The sequence below is a fragment of the Oncorhynchus mykiss genome, chromosome 22 (assembly GCF_013265735.2).
Source record: "Oncorhynchus mykiss isolate Arlee chromosome 22, USDA_OmykA_1.1, whole genome shotgun sequence".
NCBI classification, from domain to species: domain Eukaryota; kingdom Metazoa; phylum Chordata; class Actinopteri; order Salmoniformes; family Salmonidae; genus Oncorhynchus; species Oncorhynchus mykiss.
Window position 1 is genome coordinate 45,063,959 of NC_048586.1, and position 17,450 is coordinate 45,081,408.

Here is a 17,450-nt window from a genome sequence, read left to right on the forward strand (position 1 = left end):
TATCCAATAAATGTCGTTCCACTTCATGATTGTGTCCCACTTGTTGTTGATTCTTCACAAAAAAATACAGTTTTATATCTTTATGTTTGAAGCCTGAAATGTGGCAAAAGGTCGCAAAGTTCAAGGGGGCCGAATACTTTCGCAAGGCACTGTATCTGTTGGTTTACAATGTCTAACGGAGACCAAACTCCTGTTATCCATTCAACTGAATACCTTTTCCCTTTATGGGCAGGATAGGAGACTCAATATTCCTTGTGGTTGAAATTACTTTTGTGATGAAAGTTCATGTGTGTGCGTCCTGATAATTCCTAGTCGGGCCAAGATTACTCTTTCACCTCATGAAGGAGATGCCATCCCTTAAATGGCTTTCAGTGTGTATGGAAACAAATATCCTGCTGTAATGGTATCACTCATGGAAGCAACGTGATATAGTATCTCCTCAACCTATTTATTTACACTGAACTTCTCACCAAATTGCGTTGTCATCTTATTAATGGGGGAAGATTAATCTGTTGCCTCCTAGGTTTAGGTGAAAGAGATGGACTTTTCAGAAGCTTTGTTTTCACACCAATAAAACTAGTGAACTCTTATATGCCCAGGCCCTGTAATGCTTCTCCTGTTTTTTAGAGTAACGGTTTCTCAGATTTCTCGTATTTAAACAAACTCAATTGTAATTACATTTATAAGTAAATATTAATGAACTAATCTTACTCAGTCTGTGATTTAATAAAATCATCAAAAATAAAATATGTCCATCACTTGTCTGAACAGTATTTGCAGAATCAGATCTCAAATATGGACATAACCTATCTACCTGACTGTATTCATTATTACTTTTGCTAAGGTTGTGCCTGATACTTGATACATGGATGGTTCTATGTTTTCATTGATACTTGCCACATGGATGGCTACAGAATATTCAAGGATACTTTCTTTGCTAAAAATACTGAATCATGACAAATGACTAGGTTATTGAGCAGTAATATTTAAAAAAACAAACATTTTAAATCGAATAGTAAAATAGGGTGACAAAATCATGTAGGTCAACTTTTACTTCTGCCAATCTACTAAATGCAACTTTAACAGTAATCACTGTCAGTGATTGTCATTTATCCTGTGTCCAGCCTGCTCATATTTCATCACTCTCTGAAAGAGCCACACATTGAATATAATCACCCACAGATCTACTGCACCAGAACAAGAGAAAACACTTTGTGCACAGCTATTTATATCAACAAGTCCCGTGCTGAGAGGCACACAATGAGTGTTTAAGATGCTGGGCCCAGAGCTTAGTAGCAGGTGAGCAGGCTGCCTGCAGGGCCCAGATCTCAGTAGCAGGTGAGTAGGCTGCCTGCAGGGCCCAGATCTCAGTAGCAGGTGGCAGGCTGCCTGCAGGGCCCAGAGCTCAGTAGCAGGTGGGTAGGCTGCCTGCAGGGCCAAGAGCTCAGTAGCAGGTGGGCAGGCTGCCTGCAGGGCCCAGAGCTCAGTAGCAGGTGGCAGGCTGCCTGCAGGGCCCAGAGCTCAGTAGCAGGTGGGTAGGCTGCCTGCAGGGCCCAGAGATCAGTAGCAGGTGGGTAGGCTGCCTGTGGGTTCCTGGGGAAAGGAGGAGCCCACTCCTTTACAGGTGTTGCCCATCTCTCTGGGCCTTCGTGGCTCTGAGAGGGGGAGGGTAAGGAAGGGCAGGGAGTGGGACAGCTGGAAATGCAGGCGTTGGAGAGACAGAGCGAGAACCGCGAGAACCTCTGCAGGTCACTGTCTCTCCCCAAAGGGACCGCCGAGCGAAACGCCATCAATTCATAAACAAAAGAGCCACTTCACCCGCCACAAAGTAAACATATGTGATAGAGCTGGCGCCCGAGCCGCAGCTCACTTCAATTTGTCAGCCTCTCCTAATTAGCTTGGTTAACTCCCTCTGCTGTCTGTCCAACTGAGGCCAGGGGAAGTCATGTGTGCTGTGTGTTTCTAACAGCAGTCGCATGGCCTGTTTAATTATGTTCTTGTAGAAATGGACATTATATATCCTTTAGGACCCTACCAAACACAGCTGCCTTCTTATAGATAAAGGTTATTGATGTGCTGTAGATATATCGATCAGTAGCACGTGGTGGACCACAGTCTGAAAACCAGCCAGTAATGACTGCAAATCTGTCCTGATAAAGATGGAGGAGGGGGGCTGTTTTTATTTAAACACAAGACATACACACACACACACACACACACACTGGATAAAAGGCCAAGTGAAGCCACCTCTGTTTAACCTTACAGAGAGTGCAAGGTTTTGCTCGTTTGCTCCCTGCAGTCCACACCGGGTGTCATGTTACCACACTGGGTGTCATGTTACCACACTGGGTGTCATGTTACCACACTGGGTGTCATGTTACCACACTGGGTGTCATGTTACCACACTGGGTCTCATGTTACCACACTGGGTCTAATGTTACCACACTGGGTCTCATGTTACCACACTGGGTCTCATGTTACCACACTGGGTGTCATGTTACCACACTGGGTCTAATGTTACCACACCGGGTGTCATGTTACCACACTGGGTCTAATGTTACCACACTGGGTCTCATGTTACCACACTGGGTCTCATGTTACCACACTGGGTCTAATGTTACCACACTGGGTCTCATGTTGCCACACTGGGTCTCATGTTACCACACTGGGTCTAATGTTACCACACTGGGTCTCATGTTACCACACTGGGTCTCATGTTACCACACTGGGTCTCATGTTACCACACTGGGTCTAATGTTACCACACTGGGTCTAATGTTACCACACTGGGTCTCATGTTACCACACTGGGTCTCATGTTACCACACTGGGTGTCATGTTACCACACCCGGTGTCATGTTACCACACTGGGTCTAATGTTACCACACTGGGTCTAATGTTACCACACTGGGTCTAATGTTACCACACTGGGTCTCATGTTACCACACTGGGTCTAATGTTACCACACTGGGTCTAATGTTACCACACTGGGTCTAATGTTACCACACTGGGTGTCATGTTGCCACACTGGGTCTCATGTTACCACACCCGGTGTCATGTTACCACACCCGGTGTCATGTTACCACACTGGGTCTAATGTTACCACACTGAGTCTCATGCTACCACACTGGGTCTAATGTTACCACACTGGGTGTCATGTTACCACACCCGGTGTCATGTTACCACACTGGGTCTAATGTTACCACACTGGGTCTCATGCTACCACACTGGGTCTAATGTTACCACACTGGGTGTCATGTTACCACACTGGGTCTAATGTTACCACACTGGGTGTCATGTTACCACACTGGGTCTAATGTTACCACACTGGGTGTCATGTTACCACACTGGGTCTAATGTTACCACACTGGGTCTCATGTTACCACACTGGGTCTAATGTTACCACACTGGGTGTCATGTTACCACACTGGGTGTCATGTTACCACACTGGGTCTCATGTTACCACACTGGGTATCATGTTACCACACTGGGACTCATTTGACCCCTGCTGCTTACATACTGGTAGTGCAATTTAACCAGGCTGATGACAGGCAGCATGACACCCCTCTGAGAGAAGGCCCTCTCCACTCCTCATGGGGGTGCTGGGTCAGGGGAGGTGAGGTGGCTCTCTCCACTCCTCATGGGGGTGCTGGGTCAGGGGAGGTGAGGTGGCTCTCTCCACTCCTCATGGGGGTGCTGGGTCAGGGGAGGTGAGGTGGCCCTCTCCACTCCTCATGGGGGTGCTGGGTCAGGGGAGGTGAGGTGGCTCTCTCCACTCCTCATGGGGGTGCTGGGTCAGCGGAGGTGAGGTGGCCCTCTCCACTCCTCATGGGGGTGCTGGGTCAGGGGAGGTGAGGTGGCTCTCTCCACTCCTCATGGGGGTGCTGGGTCAGCGGAGGTGAGGTGGCCCTCTCCACTCCTCATGGGGGTGCTGGGTCAGGGGAGGTGAGGTGGCTCTCTCCACTCCTCATGGGGGTGCTGGGTCAGAGGATATGCATGCGTCAACTGCAGGGTTTCTGCTCACCTCTCCCAAAACGCAGTTCAAATTGGGCAATTTACATTGTTTGTTTCATTGTTTTTTGAGGAGGATTGTTAGAACTGTTGAAGTGTGTTACCTTGATGCTTAATGTCTCTCATCCTGTGATTACTCTGCAGGTGAAAGCGAGGTAGTAGTCAAACACAGGAAGTTCTTTCCTTGACTTTGTGAAATAAATGAGAGAGGTGTGTATGAATACATTACATTAAGCGTGGGACGCCCTTCTGCACAGTGGTGTGAATCTTATTAAAATAGCTCGGCCACTGTTTGAGTCTGTCTCTAACTAGTCACATCTGGCAATGAGCTCCACGAGGTAGATCTGACATTTGACAGGTTTAAATCCTTTCTACCCTTTTTATTTTGTTTTTTTGTTCCACTTGGTTTAGTTTTAGACGACAATTTGAGTTTGATTAACTTCACGAACAATGCCTTTAAAAAGGGTTTCTTCCAGAACAATGTGAATGCTGAAGAAAAAAATAATACATTTCACAGTGTTTTATGTATAAAAAAAGGGAAACCGTTTCTGGCTCTGACTACCAAGCAGGGGAATCCAGCCTGAGTACCACCCAGCTCAGAGCTATAAGACCGCTGTTGCCGACTAAACGTCATGATCCCTGGATCTCTGTTCCCTCTTTGACAGAAGGGTTTGAAATTCCTGGGTTGAAAGTTCTCTGAGATGACATCAGAAATCTTTAGTTCCTCCTCCCGAGTGGCTCAGTGGTTTAAGTCGCTGTATTGCAGTTCTAGAAGTGTCACTACCTGACCCTGGTTTGTTCCCAGGCTGTGTCACAACTGGTTGTGATTGGGAGTCCAATAGGGCGGTGCACAACTGGCCCAGCGTCGTGCGGGTTAGGCGAGTGTTTGGCCGTGGGGGTGTGCCGACGTTGTAAATAAGAATTTGTTCTTAACTGGCTTGCCTAGTTAAACAAAGGTTAAATAAATAATACAATAAAAAATTATGGGCATCGCTTTCTAGTGGCTAGCAGAATTCTGTTGTATTTCTCTCTGTTGGCTAGTGTACCCAACAAAGATTCACATCAATGAAATATCGGGACAAAGATCACATTGCACATTTATTTTAAATGTAAAAGTGTGATGATTTTCTAAAAGTAACCCCTCAACATCAAAACAAAGAAAGTGTTGTGATGTCAGTATGTTAATGACGTCATTTGATTAAATAGGAATTGTCAACAATGAATTATATTGTTGGAAATAGTTAATAGAAACAAGGCATATCCTCATTAGCAACCTGGTCTCAGAGAATTCGAGACACTTCATTTAGAATGATGTGTTACGTATGGTACGTATTCATTTGTGGATGTCCCTCACCTATTTCATGTTATCTGTTACACATTTGGAAAACGTGCAGTATGTTACGAACTTGCTAAACATACGTATGTTACGAATATGAAAAATGTATGATATGTTATGAATTCAAGCTAGGTGGCTAGGTGACTAAAGTTAGCTAGGCTAGGGGTTAGGGATTAGGGTAAAGGTTAGGGTTAAGTTAAAGGGTTAGTTTAGGAGTTGGTTAAAGGGTTAAGGCTAGGGTTAAGGTTAAGGGAAGGGTTAGCAAAAAAGGGTTAAGGTTAGGGTTAGGGGGAGGGTTATCTAACATAGTTCCAGTAGTAGCTAAAAAGTAGTAAGTAGTCTAAAAATAGCTAATTAGCTAAAATGCTGAAGTTGTCCGTGATGAGATAACCTTTGGGTTGCTAGAGGTTCAGTTTATATGCCCGCCCTTCTTTACTGTCTCATGTAACCATGCCATGCCTTTTAGGGAAAAGAGACCGAGCAAATGTGTATCAAAATATGACATTATTTCCCTGCTAGGTGAAGCATACTGTCCCGTGCCTCCGTGACACTCAGGCAGACAGACAGCATGCTCTTTTAATTATTTCTCTAGCACTCAGAATAAAAATCACAAGAACAGTCGTGGAGGAATACCAGAGCAACAGTCTGGAGATGTCTAAGTCAAAAAGGATTTGTCCCTCTAGGTACAAGCTAGAGAGCAGTGTGCCCTGCTTATTTGCATTTCTGAATTGCTTCGCTGCCCAAGCATGCTTGATGTGAGCCGGTTGAAGTGTGTCATAGTATCATATGACCGTTGTACTGCAGGTTCACTGTTGAACATTACCCCCAAAATATGGATTATGTTAAAGTGGACTGTGGATTGACGAGGATATGCTAATATGTCCCAGATGGGCATCTGAGCGGCTGCCGGTAGGGACATGCAGACAGTATATGGCAGGACCAGTCTTTGGCAGGCTCATCATTCTGTCATTAAAGGCCACATTATTACTTACAACCAGGTTTGCATGACAATACTAGGACTGAACGCAGTCCCTTTGGGAGTAGCTGTGTGTGTGTGTGTGTGTACAAAGATTTTGTGCTTATATTTGCATGTTCAAAACATCAATGGAGAGGCCATTCAGAGGGATAGGTCATTCATTCATAATCAGTAAACTAATTGTTGGATGGTTATTTAATCAAAGAAGCCATTATGTTCTTATAGAGTTGAAGACGTGATTGACAATACTGTACTCGTCCCTCTTTTGCCTTGACAATACAGGCTAGCACAGATTTATTTTGTGTTTTAGACAACATAGAATTTCCCAGTAGTGTAAAAAACTATTGTGCTATGGATAAGCTGTCCCTTTCATATTGTTAAAGAACTAAGGTGTTAGGTTTTCTGCTGTACAAGCGGAAAGATAATGAAGTGTTATGTTTAAGTGTTCATTTGGGAGGGCCTCGTGTCCTTTTGATACAACAAGCCATATAAATGGCTGGATTAAGGAAAACAATGAAGATTTTTTGAAACGGCAAAGTATTTTCCACACCTCTGTCTCGGTAAAAAGCTGCAAGGACTGACAATCCATGACATCACCATTATAGGTTTAACCATGTTTTGGGGCCCTATAGTGTTTGTTTACATTTACTTTGTTGACAAACATTGGAGTGAAGCAAGCTTCTATTTTGGGTTCTGATTGGGTGTGTGACAGTTGAACAAAGCTCATGAGGCATTTCGAAGTTATATATTTCAAGAATCAATGGGTACATATCATTCATTCAGAAGTCCAAAAGTGGATGAAACAATTGCAAATTTCCCCTTTAAAGTATTTTTTTAGCTCAGCTGAAATTTCCACAATACACCTCTCCCATGTGTTAATACAGTAGTGGTTTTGAGTGTTGGGGCAGTAACTGAAAGGTCTCTGGTTCGAATCCCTGATAAATCTCTCTGTGCCCCAGAGCAGCCTTTCTTAAAACCTGTTTTGTATTTTTTTTTCCCACGGAATTTCGGATGACTGACGTGCCCAAAGTAAACTGCCTGTTACTCAGGCCCAGAAGCTAGGATATGCATATACTTGGTAGCATTGGATATTGAAATCACTCTGAAGTTTCTAAAACTGTTAAAATAATGTCTTTGAGTGTAACAGAACTAATATGGCAGATGAAAACCAGAGGAAAATCCATCCAGAAACTTTTTTTTTTTTTGAGGTAGCTACTGATAGTGCAACCCTAACAGTACAGATTAAGATGAAAAATTATCAGGCCTACTGTACATCTTACTGTAGAATGTATTTTTGAAAACTAGTCTAAAACTGTTGCTATTAAAATACAGTAAAAAATATATTCTTAACTTTCAGCAACAATTCAGTAAGATGTACTGTAGGCCTGATCATTTTTCATCTGTACTGTTACTTAGGGTTGCACTATCAAAAAGCCTGTGTGTGTTCTGTTATACATCTGTGATGTGATCGATCCATTTATTACAGTTCAGAATGAACATTATTTATTGTATTTTAACAGCAACAGTTCCAACCTAGACAGACATGAAAGAGTGTTTTTAATGGGGGGAAATAAACATGAATAGGTATTTATATGGATATTTAATTTCATTGTTATTTGGTTTTGTCTATATTGCATTTGTTTTGGGCCTAATGGCAATGAAATGTACTGATATGTATGTATAGTTGCATATTTTCCTATGCTTGGTTCCCATGAAAACACTGAATTTCTCATTTGGGTCCCAGGCTGAAAAAGTTTAAGAACCCCTGCCCTAGAGCAAGGCACTTAACCCTAATTCCTCCTTTAAGTCTCTCTAGATAAGAGCGTCTGCTACACTTTTAACTAGAACATGTGTTATACTGCCATGTACACCAAGAGATAGAACAAATGGCTACTGACTTGAAGGTTTATCATCACCAAAATGACACAATGGAAGATGTCAGGACGGGCTTTGAACGTCTCTCTGGAGGGATGGGGGCATACATTATGGTTGAAATGCTGGATTTGCTGGGGCCATTGTTAGCAAACATTGCCTCTAGCTCAGGATTTAGGCAGGCCCCTCAGCACATGTGGACTCCCTCGTACACACACAAACACACACTGAGCACCCCCTGTACCCACTCCCAGAAGAGGAAGACTAGATGCCCTAAGACAGTTCAGCTTGTGTGGATCAGTTCACATGAGGCACATTAAGTGGCCAGGGATACATTTGGCATTACAAACACCATCGCTGTATGTAATTAATTCCAGTGGTGCCCCCAGGCCTTCCCTCTGTTGCTACGGGTGTGGGCACTGCTGGTCTAACGAGAGAACATTACAGCTCAGATAAACCAGAGAAGAAGAGAGAGAGTAGAGTATGGGGTTTTAGAAGGGCACGATAGAAGGTCACCTAGGATAACAAATACATTTTTTTTTTTTTACATTTTAATGACAAAATATACCCCCTTAAAGAGATTCTCCGGTCCTTTTGTGTACTTTGTAGCCAGTAGTTCTGAAAGTAGTGCTCACGAGCCAAACGTGGTCCCTAAAAACGGCTTAATACATCACATGCTGTATGTGCAGACGTGCACCACGTCATTGCTGTTTCGCTCTGCTGTGTCTGCGTCTTGCTAGCTGTCACTCAAATGGTGAAAGGCTGAAACTGATTGGCTGAAACTGAGTTGCTAGGAGGCTGGCCCACATAGGGGAAAATGTAGGAAAAATCGCACCGCACAGCTTCCAGAGCTATGAAACTAGGGATTTTGTTGCTACACCGGAACGGGCGACCTGGCCAAGATAAAGCCAAGCAGTGCGACACAAACAACAACACAGAGTTACACATGGAATATACAAGCGTACAGCCAATAACACAATAGAAAGAAAAGAAAGTCTATATATAGTGTGTGCAAATGGAGTGAGGAGGTAAGGCAATAAATAGGCCATAGTAGCGAAGTAATTACAATTTAGCAAATTTACACTGGTGTGAAAGATGAGCAGATGATGATGTGCAAGTAGAAATACTGGTGTGCGAAAGAGCAGAAAAGTAAATAAAAACAATATGGGGATGAGGTAGGTAGATTGGGTGGGCTATTTACAGATGGGCTATTTATAGATGTGCCAAGCACAGCTGCAGCGATTGGTCAGCTGCTCAGATAGCTGATGTTTAAAGTTAGTGAGGGAAATATAAGTCTCCAGATTCAGCGATTTTTGCAATTCGTTCCAGCCATTGGCAGCAGAGAACTGGAAGGAAAGGCAGGCAAAGGAGTTGTTGGCTTTGGGGATGACCAGTGAAAGATACCTGCAGGAGCGTGCGAATAGTTATGCACGCTCAAGTTTTTTTTTTTTTGCTTTATTTCTTGTTCGTTTCACAAACATTTTTTTTTTGCATTTTCCAATTGGTAGTCAGGTTGTGTAAATCAAAAGACACAAACCCTCAAAAAATGTATTTTAATTCCAGGTTGTAAGTCAACAAAATAGGAACAATGCCAAGAGGGGTGAATACTTAAGCAAGCCACTGTACACCATACAGTACAAACGTTACAGCCTGAATATAAAATTGATTAAAAATAACAGGTATTTATGCTTTTTTTGTAAATACAATAATTTATTAAAACCTGTTTTCGCTTTGTCATTATGAGGTATTGTGTGTAGATTGCTGTGGATTATTTAAAACCTGTTAAGGATATGGCAGACATATGCCCCCTTTGGAGAGATTGGGTACCCCTAGTAAACTGAAAAAAAGATCTGTCAAAAATTGCTAAGATATGCAAATAAAAATTATTATTGGATAGAAAACACTAAAGATTCCGTTGGAATTATGTCTGTAAGTATAGCAGAACTCACAGGGCAGGCATTCTTCCAAACTAGTTTTTGTGGTCATGAAAGTTGGAGCAACTTTGACGTCATCGCCCCCACCCTTCCCAAACAGTTATGATTCTGGGGAGACTTTCTATCTCTTCCGCTAGATGTCCTCTTTCAGTAGAGCTTTGAATCGTTCAAATCCCGCGAGAATTGACCCTATGGGAGTGAAATTAGTGCGTGCCACGAGAAAATAGGCTGTGCGTAGGGGCGCGAATTGGTCCCAGCCATTCCTTTGTTCCAGCACTCAAGAGAAGGGCAGACGATGGCCGATTTAATTGAAGTTTGTTTTGTGTGTCTAAAACATCATAAAGCTTGCTTCTGCACTTAGTTTGACCTGTTTAGTCGACATATAATATGTAATTTTGAAGTTTTGATGCGCAACTTTTCCGGACCAGAGGACGTTTTGGGTGCATTTCAGCTGATGTTATTAGCAGTAGCTAATACAAAGACGCAAGACTTGAAACCAAACGATGTATTGGGTAAGTATGAAGCCTTCCAGAACATTCTGAACGAAGACCATCGAAGGTAAGGGAATATTTATGCTTAAATCTGTGTTTCTGTTGACTCCAACATTACGTAGAAATGTAGCTTGTAACTGAGCGCCGTCTCAGCATATTGAATAGTGTGCGATTTCTGTAACGTTAAAAATAAATCTAACAAAGCGGTTGCATAAAGAAGCAGTGTATCTTTCTAACTATATGTAGAACATGTATATTTAGTCAAAGTTTATGATATCTATTTACGTTATCTTGCCGCGCTACCTAGATTTCCTGCGGGCATTTTTGAGTAATTTCTGAACGTGAACTCACTGTAAATGGACATTTATGGATATAAATGGCATATTATTGAGAAAAAAAAAATGTACTGTGTAACATGTCCTATTACTGTCATCTGATGAAGATTTTCAAAAGGTTAGTGAACGATTTATTTTTTAATCCTGCGTTTGTTGATTGCATGTTTTGGCTATTCAAATGAGCTGTGTCTGGTGGTGGTTTGACATATATATGTGCTATGTTTTCGCCGTAAAACATTTTAGAAATCTGACTTGCTGGCTAGATGAACAAGGTGTTTATCTTTCATTTGAGCTATTGGACTTGTTAATGTGTGGAGGTTAAATATTTTTAAGAATATTTTTGCGTTCCATGCGCCACCGTTTCAGCTGCACGTGGGAGGGTTGATTCCCAATTGGGAACCAATATCTTAGACAGGTTAAAAAATATATATATTTTAGAATAAGACTGTAATGTAACAAAATGTGGGAAAAATCAAAAGGTCTGAATACTTTCCGGAGGCCCATGTACAGTTGAAGTCAGAAGTTTACATACACTTAGGTTCATTAAAGAGTCATTAAAACTCATTTTTCAACCACTCCACAAATTTCTTGTTAACAAACTATAGTTGTGGCAAGTCGTTTAGCACATCTACTTCGTGCATGACACAAGTAATTTGTCTAACAATTGTTTACAGACACTTAATTCATTATTTCACTTGTAATTCACTGTGTCACAATTCCAGTGGGTCAGAAGTTTACATACACCAAGTTGACTGTGCCTTTAAACAGCTTGGAACATTCCTGAAAATGATGTCATGGCTTTAGAAGCTTCTGATAGGCTAATTGACATAATTTGAGTCAATTGGAGGTGTGCCTGTGGATATATTTCAAGGCCTACCTTCAAACTCAGTGCCTCTTTGCTTGACATCATGGGAAAATCAAACAAAATCAGCCAAGACCTCAGAAAGAAAATTGCAGACCTCCACAAGTTTGGTGCATCCTTGGGAGCAATTTCCAAACGCCTGAAGGTACCACGTTCACATGTACAAACAATAGTACGCAAGTATAAACAGCATGGGTGTGATGGCAGATTTCCTCCTCTTCGTCTGAAGAGGAGGTGTAGCAGGGATCGGACCAAAACGCAGCGTGGTAAGTGTCCATATCGTTTATTATAAAACATAAACTGAACACTAAGAAATACAAAACAATAAATGTGAACATGAACGAAAACCAAACCGAAACAGTCCCGTGTGGTGACAGACACGGAAACAAACACCCACAAACCAACAGTGAAACCCAGGCTACCTAAGTATGATTCTCAATCATAGACAACTAATGACACCTGCCTCTGATTGAGAACCATACAAGGCCGAAACAGAAACCTAAACATAGAAACACAAAACATAGACTGCCCTGACCATACTAAATAAAGACAAAACAAAGGAGAATAAAGGTCAGAACGTGACAATGGGACCACGCAGCCGTCATACCGCTCAGGAAGGAGACGAGTTCTGTCTCCTATAGATGAACGCACTTTGGTGCGAAAAGTGCAAATCAATCCCAGAACAACAGCAAAGGACCTTGAGAAGATGCTGGAGGAAACTGGTACAAAATAATCTATATCCACAGTAAAGTCCTATATCGACATAACCTGAAAGGCCGCTCAGAAAGGAAGAAGCCACTGCTCCAAAATCATCATGAAAAGCCAGACTACGGTTTGCAGGTGCACATGGGGACAAATATCATACTTTTGGAGAAATGTCCTCTGGTCTGATGAAACAAAAAATAGAACTGTTTGGCCACTAATGACCATCGTTATGTTTGGAGGAAAAAGGGGGATGCTTGCAAGCCGAAGAACACCATCCCAACCGTGAAGCACGGGGGTGGCAGCATCATGTTGTGGGGGTGCTTTGCTGCAGGAGGGACCTGTGCACTTCACAAAATGGATGGCATCATGACAAAGGAAAATTATGTGGATATATTGAAGCAATATCTCAAGACATCAGTCAGGAAGTTAAAGCTTGGTCGTAAATGGGTCTTCCCAATGAACAATGACCCCAAGCATACTTCCAAAGTTGTGGCAAAATGGCTTAAGGACAACATAGTCAAGGTATTGGAGTGGCCATCACAAAGCCCTGACCTTAATCCTGTAGAACATTTGTGGACAGACCTGAAAAAGCGTGTGGCAGCAACGAGCCCTACAAACCTGACTCAGTTACATCAGCTCTGTCAGGAGGAATGGGCCAAAATTCACCCAACTTATTGTGGGAAGCTTGTGGAACGTTTGACCCAAGTTAAACAATTTAAAGGCAATGCTACCAAATACTAATTGAGTGTATGTAAACTTCTGACCCACTGGGAATGTGATGAAAGAAATAAAAGCTGAATTAATCACTCTTTACTATTATTCTGACATTTCACATTCTTAAAATAAAGTGGTGATCCTAACTGACCTAAGACAGGACATTTTTACTAGGATAAAATGTCGTGATTTGTGAAAAACTGAGTATAAATGTAGTTGGCTAAAGTGTATGTAAACTTCCGACTTCAACTGTAGGTAGGGGTAAAGGAGCTAGGCAGGCAGGAGTAACAACGGCTCAGCCGTGAAGTGGTAGCTCACAGAATGGGACGCCGAGTGCTGAAGCGCGTAGTGTGTAAAGATCGCCAGACCTCCGTTGGAACCAATGGTTTAGAGTGGTTTAAAACTCTTAGTCATTGGACTTTGGAGCAGTTGAAACGCTTTTCTGGAGTGATGTTTCACTCTTCACCATCTGGGAGTCCAACAGAAGAATCTGAGATTGGCGGATGCCAGGAGAACGCTACTTGCCCGAATGCATAGTGCCAACTGTAAAGTTTGGTGGATGAGGAATAATGGTCTGGGGCTGTTTTTCATGGTTTGGGCTAGGCACCTTAGTTCAAGTGAAGGGAAATCTTAACGCTACAGCATACAATAACATTCCAGACAATTCTGTTCTTCCAACTTTGTGGCAACAGTTTGGGGAAGGCCTTTCCTGTTTTAGCATGACAATGCCCCCATGCACAAAGCGAGGTCCATACAGAAATGGTCTGTCGAGATCGGTGTGGAAGAACTTGACTGGCCTGCACAGAGCCCTGACCTCAATTCCATCGAACACCTTCAGGATGAAATGGAATGCCGACTGCGAGCTAGGCCTAATCGGCAAACATCAGTGCCTGACCTCACTAATGCTCTTGTGGCTGAATGGAAGTCCCTGAAGCAATGTTCCAGCATCTAGTGGAAAGCCTTTCCAGAATAGTGGAGGCTGTTGTAACAGCAAAAGGGGGGACCAACTCCATTTTAATGCCCATTATTTTGTAATGAGATGTTCGACGAGCATGTGTCCACATACTTTTGGTCATGTAGTGTACTTTTGGTTTTAAAAGTAAAAAAAAAAATGAGTTGGCAATTAAATTGGAGAAGGAGTACTTAGGAGCACCTAACATGGCTTTGTGCTTTGTGGTTGGCCAGGCCTGCAGTTTGTCTGCCTTTTATAATGCAATGGCTCAGACTTATCTCACGCTTGCTCATTTTACGCTGATACGTGGCTTTCCTAAATGTCAGACGAAGCAGGCAGCCCAACCCAGTTGTCTCTCCCCGCAGCAAAGGAGAACACTCTCCCAGCCCAGCACACAGCCATGATGACGGCAGTGCTTTAGCCCTAAACGTGCAGCCTCCCGTCGGGGAATATCAGTTCAAAGGTACACCTATCGTTGACCTGGCTATTGTTGTATGCGATGCTTACGGATAAACTTTTGCAATCAATATGACATCAGCCTGCGGAGCCCTTGGGAATGAAAACCTGAAACAGCGCACTTAATCTTGAAGCTGACCCCTGCTCACTGCTCTGTAGCCAAACTGGGTAGTTGGCCTGCTTGATGCGGCATTATCGGAGCAGAGGTCAGATGTAATCTGTCTCGCGGAACGCCTGATGAATGGCCGTCTTCGATCCAACAAGAGACATTTAATAATGACGGACAATAACTGCACACAACAAAATCCTTGTAACCTGATGGAGGGGAAAAATCTCTACTGATGCCTCCTCTTCACATGTCAGATACCGAGCAGGTAGCCACACTCATTCCACTTTTGGGCATGTATTGCATATTGTAGAATCCTATGGTCTCTGTACTGTAGAACCCTATGCTCTCTGTATTGTAAAACCATATTTTCTCTGTATTGTATATTTTAGAACCATAAATTCTATGTATTGTATATTGTAGAACCCTATGCTTTCTGTTTTGTGTATTGTAGAACCATTTGCTCACTGTGTTTTATATTGTTGAACACTATGCTCTCTGTATTGTAAAACCCTATGCTCTCTGTATTGTAGAACCCTATGCTCTCTGTATTGTAGAACCCTATGGTCTCTGTATTGTAGAACCCTGTGGTCTCTGTATTGTAGAACCCTGTTCTCTCTGTATTGTAGAACCATATGGTCTCTATTGTAGAACCCTGTGCTCTCTGTATTGCGTATTGTAGAACCCTATACTATCTGTATTGTAGAACCCTATGGTCTCTGTATTGTAGAACCCTATACTCTCTGTATTGTAGAACCCTATGGTCTCTGTATTGTAGAACCCTATACTCTCTGTATTGTAGAACCCTATGGTCTCTGTATTGTATAACGCTATGCCATATTGTATGTGTTTATGGTTTCACTTTCTTTTCACCGTAACATTACTTGTTAACATTTCATAGTTTGTACAACCCTTTTCATGTAATTCCTGCAATTTGGTGTCTATTTGGAACCAACAGAAGTAAGTGTTGTTATTTTCCCTTATTTTCCCTTGTATATTTAGAATACAATTTGTTGGCAATGCACTGCTAATAGAGTGTAATTAGATATTATTAGAAATCCTATGTGTGATTCATTTAACTAGCCTAGAGGTAAAGAGGTAAAAAAGGTGACACCCAGCCATTTTGCAGTCTGTCATCCTGATAATCAATCAAACCAGCATGTAGTTAGTTTAGGTGGCCCTAAACAAAATGCAACCCTTTCAAATGACTGGAGTTATGAAAGTCCTCGAGGTGAAATTGAAATGCCATTCTTCAGAAAATAATGGCCAAAGTGAGGAGACAGTTTTGACGAAGACAATGGCTTTAGTGACAGGAGTTCACTGGGACCATAACACATTCTCTCTAAAGGTAAACACCAGTGACTGTATATTCCTCACCATCAGTTAAACCTCAATTGGATCTAAAAAAATAAACCCAGGACATTGAACAGATTTATAGATTTTGACACCTCTCCATTATGCTTACTCCATTTTAAGTGAATCATAACTTTGCTCTGAAAGAAGGAATTACCGTGCATTTTGAGAAAATGTATTGTGCACCAACCTATGAATTATGATGCAAAAATCTAAATGAATGTGTAATGCCTGGGAATAATTTATTGGAGATTAAAATAAATACTAAATGAAGGAAAATGTTCCTCAATCACTCAGAGACCCGGAGCGTGTTTACATTTCTGAATGGTCCACTCCACAGAGACAGACAGATAGTTAAACCTGTTTACTGAAGCCTAAGAGCTTCATTTTGAATGTTCAATATTCAATTATATGGTTATTTATTGATCACAGACATGTGTCAGTCTATGTAACGAACACAGATGAATTCAGAGGAAAAATAAGTGTCAGGGAAGTGTCTGATTTAAGAAATGCATGTAATGTGTGTGAATAAATGGGGTGATAATACATTACACAATTTAACTTTTCTAAAGAAAAGCAACAGACACAGTGGTCTAAGACACTGCATCGCAGTGCTTGAGGAGTCACTACAGACCCGGGTTGGATCCCGGGAGACCCATGAGGCGGTGCACACAATTGGCCCAGCGTCGTCCGGGTTAGGGGAGGGCCAGGCCGGGATGTCCTGTCTTCGGTCGACAGGTGTTTCCTCTGACACATTGGTGCGGCTGGCTTCCGGGTTAAGCGAGCAGTATGTCAAGAAGCAGTGCGGCTTGGCAGGGTCATGTTTCATGGTACGCATGGATCTCTGAGTTCGTACGGGAGTTGCAGTGACGAGACAAGACTGTAAATAGAAATTGGGGAACATTTTAAGTGGTATGGCAAACTGTGAACTTTTCTGGAGGCCTGAAGATTTTCCTGATCTCATGACCTAGTCAGGTAAAATGTCTAGTTCCTATTTGCAGGTTGAGAGAAAATATGAGTATTGTAGATCGCTACCCTTTTCAACTGTTCTATGACTTTATGACTGGGGATTTTCTTGTCAGCATAAGGGCACAAGACAAGACCCAGATGCAGACATGGGAGGCAGATGGTTTGAGTCTTTGATATATATTATATTCCAAAAGGGGTAGGCAAGAGAATGGCCGTGGACAGGCAAAAGGTCAAAGCCTGTTCAGAGTCCAGGAGGTACAGAGTGGCAGGCAGCCTCGAGGTCAGGGCAGGCAGAATGGTCAGGCAGGCAGGTACAGAGTCCAGAAACAGGCAAGGGTCAACAGACAAGACGAACTGCCACAGAGAGACAGGAAGCACAG